We start from the raw sequence: 8,426 nt of genomic DNA, 5'->3' as shown, positions 1-8,426 counted from the left end.
TTTATTGTTTTATTATTGGAATATAATAATATCTTTGAATATTTAAAAAGACTTTTGAACTGTCATTATACAAATATAAATCTGTCAGTTTAACCACAGATTATGAAAAAAATCGGCGACAAGCTTAAAACAGTATTAGTGCTTATTGATAACGACTAAATATACTTTATGAATATCAACTTACATTTATACCATGTTTTATATTCATATCAAAATTGAATATAAATGTGTATGATTTTTTTTATATATTCGAAAACCTTGCCAACGGCTACATTGAATAAGTTTTAATAATACGTTAGTACCTACCTACTAACCAGATATGCCATGTAAAAACTAGCAAATTTGTATTTATTTGATAACGCGCGCACTTGGCTTATTTTGCGAATAAATACTACAAACTGAATACAGTTTGATTGAACATGATTCTTTTTTTATTTGAGGAATTCTGATCGACATTTTAACTTCCATATTGTGTTTATCATTATATGTATAAGCTGCGCGTCCCGGCTTCGTACGTTTAGAATAATGGTCAGGTTAAGCATACAGCGTACCTACTACACACAAAGCATTATACACATATTTCCATTGAATATAAGTTAAACGTATAACTGAACGAACTCTTCGTTCCAGTAATACGTATCATAGAGCTCAAGATAAGATTAGATAACCGGTACTTAGTTATGTACCTACTACCAACTATACAAAAACTATGAAATACATATCCTAAAATGTATAAATAATTTTCGTCGAAGTTATTTTTTTATCCATACAAACAGGATAATTATGTTGAAATGTTTATTGTAAGTTAAATACATACGTCCATCCCATCTCATTTTGTACTTTCCTTAATTAATTTTATTAAGTACCTACTTGTCACACGCGATTTGGTATAAAAAATAGCCTTTGTTCTTTCATAGGCTTCAAACTTGGTTCGTACGAAATTTTATAAGATTCGGTTCAGTGGTTTAGCTGTGAAAGTGTAACAGACAGACAGAGATACTATCGCATTTTTAATATTAGTTGATAATATACTCGTATTGTTTATACTAAATAGTAGGTTAGTATTAGTGTACCTTTAACACTTAACTAATTGTGACATATGGGGAGTTATGTATAAAAAACGTTCGATGTTAAAAAAACTGATTATGTTTCGAATATTTCACGTCTAAAGTTTCCAAGAGTATATGCATGATTATATTCTATGTTACAGAACCTATAATAACAGTCCGAAACATGTGTATTTCGGTAAACATTTAAGATTAAAAAATAAATCACAGAAGAAAAGTATATTTACCACGCAATCTGTCGGTTTCTTAAATATATGATATACTAGTAAGATATTTTTTCCGGAATTAAAAGTAACCTATGTGCTCTTTCAGACTATCAATCAATCTCAATCTGAGTGTCAAATTTCATTCAGATCCGTTCAGCAGTTCAGGCGTGATTCAGGTAACAAACATCCATCCATCCAAACTTTCGCATTAACAATATCAGTAAGAAACTTATTGATTTCATTTTATACACCGATGACTTGCAAATGTTTTCATTTTATTAAATAAGCTGGCGATACGTGTTGTCTGTAAATAATAATATATGTGTATAAATTACGAGCAGGTGTGAGCAAAATGTGGCGAACAGAAGCGTTCACATCTGGATGGTAACATACTTTGAAAACCAGCTGATAGGGGCAAGGTGGGTGAAATAACCAAATCGGGAACTTATTTATAGCATTGCGTTTCCTATTATTGTTTATAAAACAATTGTTTATGTTTCAAAATGTGTTCGAATGACATAGCAAAGGTCTAATTTAACCGTTATTGTGTATATATGTGTCGATATGGTGTGTGTCTTGAGCAACGAAATATTAACAAAAATATATAAGTTCATTTTTAAGGTTCCGTACCCAAAGGGTATAACGGGACTCTGCATGTCTGTCCTTCTGTTACCATGGTAATATCTAGTGTAACAGAAGCTCATGAACCGTGAATGTCAGACAGTTGAAATTGAAATTCACAAATTATGTATTTCTGATGCCTCTATAACAATAAATACTAAAAACCAGAGTAAAATAAATATAGAAGTGGGTTCCCATACAACAAACGTGATTTTTTTGACGTTTTTATCTATAATGGTACGGAACCCCATCGTGTGCGAGTCAACTTCGCGCTTAGCCTGTTTAATTTTAATTCGTTTTCAAAAAGGAATGTTTTATAATGAAATTTTATAGAATAAGTTTTTTATTGCAGGTGAAATTATATGCAATAATAGCACCGGACCGTGTGGAATACTAATCTAGCGATAAAATAAGTGATTAACTTTGCATACAATACGCGGGTCTACATCGAAAGAGCGTGCAAAAATGCATATCGCGATTGCTATTACCGGATAGATGACCGATATAATGCTGTTTATAATCTTTCCGACCTTATTATTAGTGGTGAGCGAATGTTAGGCGCGATTTAAATTTGTTTATATTCATATTTATAGTATACATTCAACGCGTTCCTGTCCGTCTTATTTCGTTATTAATTGATACCTTATACACTGTCCCGAAAAGACTTAATAAAGAAAGTAGTAAATGTGGTCACAAAGAAGCTTCGAGGACTCGCGTGAAATTATATCCAAGGTACATCAAAGGTGCATACTTTAATCTACATTTGCAATTTATCTACCTTAAAAGAACTACAGTACCATACGCACCAATATTAAATGCTGAAATACTAGACTGTCTTCTTAAGATATTAATTTTTGTTTTTAAATTACCGAGTAGTTTTAAAGCCAACGATGTTTTTATACGATATTTATATACAGTGTATAACAATAATCTGTTTGTAATAACGCAACATTAAGCAACTGTTATCAGTTTTCAGTTACAAGTAGAACCTAAGTGGTTCTGACAGTGGGTGTAACACCTACGAGAACAGCATTTCGACTGCAATACATATTTATATTTATCGCGAACAGTAATCGAACTCGCGATTTCAAACTAGTTCATGCAAAGCCACTAAGTATTGAGTAAAACGCATTACTTTTAATAAAAACGACAGACGTATTACCACAGTCATATAACTTGGTACTAAAAGTTTACTATTCATATACACTAGCGAGGTATAAAATATATAGTTATGATGTTACTTACTAGGATACTTTGTGCTTGTAATGCCACTGACTAACCCCTCAAACAAGAATACAGGAATACAAATTATTGTTTGGGTATTGAGGAATAACCGACGAGTGTTATAGAAAAAAAAATAACCAATTAATTTATTTTACGAAAAATAATAAATAATATCCAATAACTGTTCTATAATACACTTGCAGATAACTTACACAGATCCCTACTACCAAGTATTACTTAAAACTTTGTTATATAACTATAAAAACTGACACCATTCATTCTTCACTGTATTGTTACTTCGTAGTCGAATACAATTACAGAAGATTAAAAATAAATACAGATTAAAAAAATAAAATCCATAAAAAATTGTGTTCTTGTGTGCGAAACGAAGAAAGTGTTCTATTTTTGTATATCTGGAGTCATAATTTTTCTGGTTATTAGGCATAATTTGCGACTTTTGCTACAGAATATTTCACTAGCTACCCGATATGCAAAGGTTATTTTAATGACTTAAACACGAATAACAATATCACATTGAGATATGTGATCTTCTCTTTCTTTATACAGCCTACCGAGTGCTACCTCAAATTATAAAGATTGAAACAAATTTGTAATTAAGTTTTTCAATAATTCTTATACGGAACCCAATTTTAGTCGTATGTAAGCATTTGCAGATATATAGTAATTATTCCTACGCATTATTTATAAATCTAGTTTAGACATTATAGTATGCACGAGTTGAGTTTAAATTTTGTATGTACGGACTGAAAATCAACTATTAGCCGAGTCCACGACCAGGGGTTCTTTTTTTAATTCATTCATACTAAGATGTTTTTTTTTCATTTATTGTTCTCATGCTTGGTGAGTAAACAACGCCATCATTGTTATGATAAATTGAGTGTCATAGATAAATCTATGTATTAATAGGGAAAAATTGAAAGAAAAAAAATCAGTACCTTTTTGTCCTCAGTTAACTGATTTGATTTTTTACTTTGTTATCTGTTGACGATTTCAGTGTTGTCAATAACAATAATGTTTTAATATATGGTTTCCTCAAATTTTCAACAATGATTATATTTGAATTTCGAACACTGGGTGAACACTAGTGTTAAATGGTATTCAAATGAGGGAAAACTTAATCTCATATGCTAACATCACAACCAGGAGCATACGTTTTAACCTCGCCTATAAGTGACTTGTTAGCCTCTATTTCCCAACTTGATATTATGACGTCTGTTACATCTGGCATTGCACATATGGAAAGTATTTACGATTGCAATTAATTTGAATATATCACACTTATAACTCAGTAATTTGTTGACTTATGACCGCATCACGTCACTTCTCAGCATTCGTCATGGTGTAAGTCGTAATGATTCTTAGTTATATATTAGAACACAAAATTATCCTTAAAAATTGCAACATAAGGTACATATTCGATTATTACAAAGTCATGAGATGATGTGATATAACGCGATACTGACAATGTTTGCAGAGAAGAGCGTAGGAATTTGAGCATATCTTGTCACGTGATATTAACCTTTATTCGTTTCGTTGAAGGTTTAAAAGGCTTGGGACTCATATAGCTGTAGTATATATACGACGTGCGGTTGGCCACAATATCGGGTGCGTTAACGGCGACTATTTCGTAAGTGTAGTCATGTAATGGTATATCGTGTGCTAAGAGATATAAATTACGGTACTTTTCGGTATTTAAAAGTATTATAACCATCGTTTTTATTTATAAAAACGGATATTATTGACATAGATTAAATTAAAATAAGTGAAAAATATTTTCTTTATTTGTCAATTTATTAATAAAGACACGCGCTTTGAATTATACATAATGCCGTAACAATGGAGCTATTTTTTTAGTTAACGGACAACAGATAAAAAAATAATGTTAGTAAAAAATACGTACCACTGTCCTTGTTCAGCCACTCGTTTACTATTTAATTCGATACCTGGAAAAAGAAAACAATTGCTACTTAATGCTTTCATATTGAGGAAAAAATAAACAATATAGCAAATATACATACAAAAAGGACTTTAACGCCAGATGTTTTTATATAAAAATTTAACAAAAATATTTCGCGGACATTTAAATGTCTTGTAGTTGAAAGTCGTCGTGGGTCACGGTGCATTCAATTTGCAGCGCAAAACGATTTGTCTCGACTGCTCCGATAACGGTGTATCGTATAAATACCGTCTGGAATTTAATGTAGTTGAAGCGTACACGATATCATTTTGAACATCGAATAAAACCGATTCTTAAAACTACGCATCGGTTAGTTCGATAAAAGCGAGCGTATTACGTCAGAGACTATTTTAATAAAAACAGTTGCAAATAATCTAGAAGCTGTTTGAAATAAAAGTGAAACGATTGACTCCGTTGTGGTCGAACAGACGCCTGGGTCAGTGGCCAAGCGATCGCTGTGTCCGTTAAATGTTCTATGTATTCTGCAATCGAATATCGATCATGATCTCAGATTTATCGATCGCCGATGCACCAATACGCCGTGCAATGAAGGCGTGGTTAGTTGCTTGCTAGTATCAAGACTGGTTTCAGTCGAGCCGCCTCGTGTAGCGGTTGAAATTGTGAATGTAAGTAAATAATATTCATTGCGAATATTTACATCATTTTTACTATTACATGTTAGGAAAACGTATTTGGTCACTAGATAAACATATTAACCCACATATGCCCAAAACATTATTCGGCAGTCTGTACTAATGGTAAAGCTAAAATTAGGACCGTAATAGTTATAACGATTAATAGTTTTCAGTCCGGAAGATATATTTTTCACCTAAGGTGTGAAAACCCATGGGCAGGTAAGGATTAAACTCATCTTAGGGACTTTTGGAATATTGGATGAGTTCTCTTGTGTATAATTTTGGTGAGATTGTATGCAGGTTTTATAATTTTTAGCGCCTTATATTTAAAGAACTATGCGTTATAACAACACAGTTATATGACATCAGCGATTATTATAAAGCGTTAAACTAGGATCGCCTTGAATGTAAAAGAAGGTCGTTAATATTATCCGTGATTTGAATAATAATACGGCAGACGTTTTGAGGACTGATGGCTCTTGGGTAATTCGGCTCTTTAACGAGTTGGGTAGCACGTCATCGGATCTTTAATAGTTGCCTATCTAAATTAACAGCCTGTTCATGTCTCCCTGCTGAACTAAGCCCCCCCCCTCTGAGAAGTTGCGTTGGCGTTAATTCCATGCTGCTAAATTGTACGTATAATCGGAACGTGCTCGATGCATTTTATTTTGAACTAGTTTCAGAATCATCTTTTGTAGAAAAATAAATTGTTGTTTTATACAGTAATAATAAAACGAGATGAATGAGGTGAACTCAAAGATGCGTTCCATAAGAAAAACCACGACGGCCTTGTGCTTTATAGGCACCTGAAGCTGCGTTTTTTTTCGTCTCGCTTTGCGCGTCTTTTGTACTGACAACAATAGTTAGGAGCACAAAAGGTGCGGCACTAGAACATGGATGCAAGTACTAAATTACTTAAATCCTATAGTGACTATCTTTTGACGTTCCAAAAGATAAAAAGATTCTTTATTCAAAAAATTTTTAAGAAAAAGATGTAAATATTTTGGACGAGGTTGTATTTAACTACTAACACATGAAAAAAAAAAAAAGTAAGAATATTTTTAGAATACACTACCAATACTAATATGTTATAAATGAAACTAAAACTAAACTAATTATAGAAGCATCTTTCTTGGAGATATTAAAAAAAATGCTATTAGCGCTAAAAATATGTGTAGCATCAAAAAGGTTTATGACAATATTTATTTAACCGTTTATTTAGATTCGTTTTTAATTTAATATAATTAACGTTATCGTCCTAAAAAGAAATGTAGCTCCCGTTGCTATTAAATTCCTATAGACCTAAATGTTTATCAAATAAATATAAGTTCAATAGTACAATCAAGGGGCTTTGTGAAGTGGCATTTTAAATTGCTCGTGATGTTTTCACGTCAGTCAGAGGTGAATGTAATAAACCAATGGAACATTCTACTGATAAATTACATGAACATAAAGATAGATGTAGCGATGTCAAATATTGAGAGAAAACGATTAGATTATTGAGACACAAAGACTCCTTATCAGCTCGTTCACGAGAAAACACTTATTCGAGGAGAAAGGAATAATATTCAACTCACATATTTATCAAGAAGAGCAATAATAATCGGTCAATATCTCGAACATTTTTTTAAGAAAACCAATGACAAATAAATAGCATTTACGTCACTATTCCTTATTTTTAGTTTTTTTTTTTATAATTTTGAATTTGGAATATTGCTTCTAGTGCATATGTGCATTATGTAATGAATATGTGAAAACGCCATTTAATTCTTGACGTGAAACTTCAAATGAAATTTTTTTTATCAATTACTTCAATTACTTGTTTGTTTGCATTTAATTTTGAATACATTAGCAATTGTTCTAGAATTAGTGTTGCCAGCTTAATATTATAAATAATTTAAAAAAATATAAATTATTAAATATTATTTTCACATTGGAAAAAATAAGTACCTATATCGATATTAAATATTTTATTTAGTTATTGATATAAAAAAACGCCATCGGCATTTTCCAAAATACACAAGAAAAGAATATTACGACAATACTAGGCTAGTAAAATGTGAGATTAACCATTAAATGAATTTGCAACAAAAATATTAAAAATAAAAAATATAGGTACATTTAATTTAAATTATTGGGTTTATAATTTGTTAAAAAATATTGCTATTCTATTTTTGGATATAACTATATTTCATAATCACTTGGAACATTATTAAATAATTCACAAGGTTATTTCCTAGATGAGACACGGAATTATGTCCCCACTTCACACAGCTTAAAAGGGAGTTCTTCAAGGACTTGATAAGATAATACCCACTTAAAAGTGTTTTACGGATATTTTGCATAAAATAATCTAAATACTTAAATAGAGAAAACCACGCGGGCATTATAAGAGTACACTTCCTATTTCATAGTTGTACGTTGGGTTTAGTGACCCCAATGTTCTCTGAAACTAAACAAAATTATTGAGATTATTATTATTATGTAGTCGATTATATTTACAGAATTTTTTATCAATTAAGAAGGCGCAGCTTTTGACTGTTATCATTGAGATAATAATGTTTGTATTTGAAAAAAAAATGGTTACACTTTGTTTTAATACTTTGTTTCGGAATCATCTTTTGGTGTTTAACAAAATCTTTACTAATATTATAAATGCGAAAGTAACTCTGTCTGTTTCGCTTTCACGGCGAAA

The 8,426-nt window shown here is 31.2% G+C and overlaps 1 protein-coding gene across 1 annotated transcript in view; it reads right to left on the bottom strand.

Moving 5' to 3' along the window:
- Positions 1–8,426, bottom strand: part of LOC125067483 (slit homolog 1 protein) — a 34,292-nt gene that overhangs the window by 4,888 nt on the left and 20,978 nt on the right. The window contains exon 2 of the mRNA XM_047676144.1: positions 5,040–5,082. The gene's annotated coding sequence lies outside the window, so the exon portion shown is untranslated. The remainder of the gene's footprint in view (positions 1–5,039; positions 5,083–8,426) is intronic.

This window comes from Vanessa atalanta, chromosome 1 (genome assembly GCF_905147765.1).
Source record: "Vanessa atalanta chromosome 1, ilVanAtal1.2, whole genome shotgun sequence".
Classification (NCBI taxonomy): Eukaryota; Metazoa; Arthropoda; class Insecta; order Lepidoptera; family Nymphalidae; genus Vanessa; species Vanessa atalanta.
The sequence above is the reverse complement of the archived record's forward strand: the minus strand, read 5'-3'. Positions and strand labels throughout refer to the sequence as shown.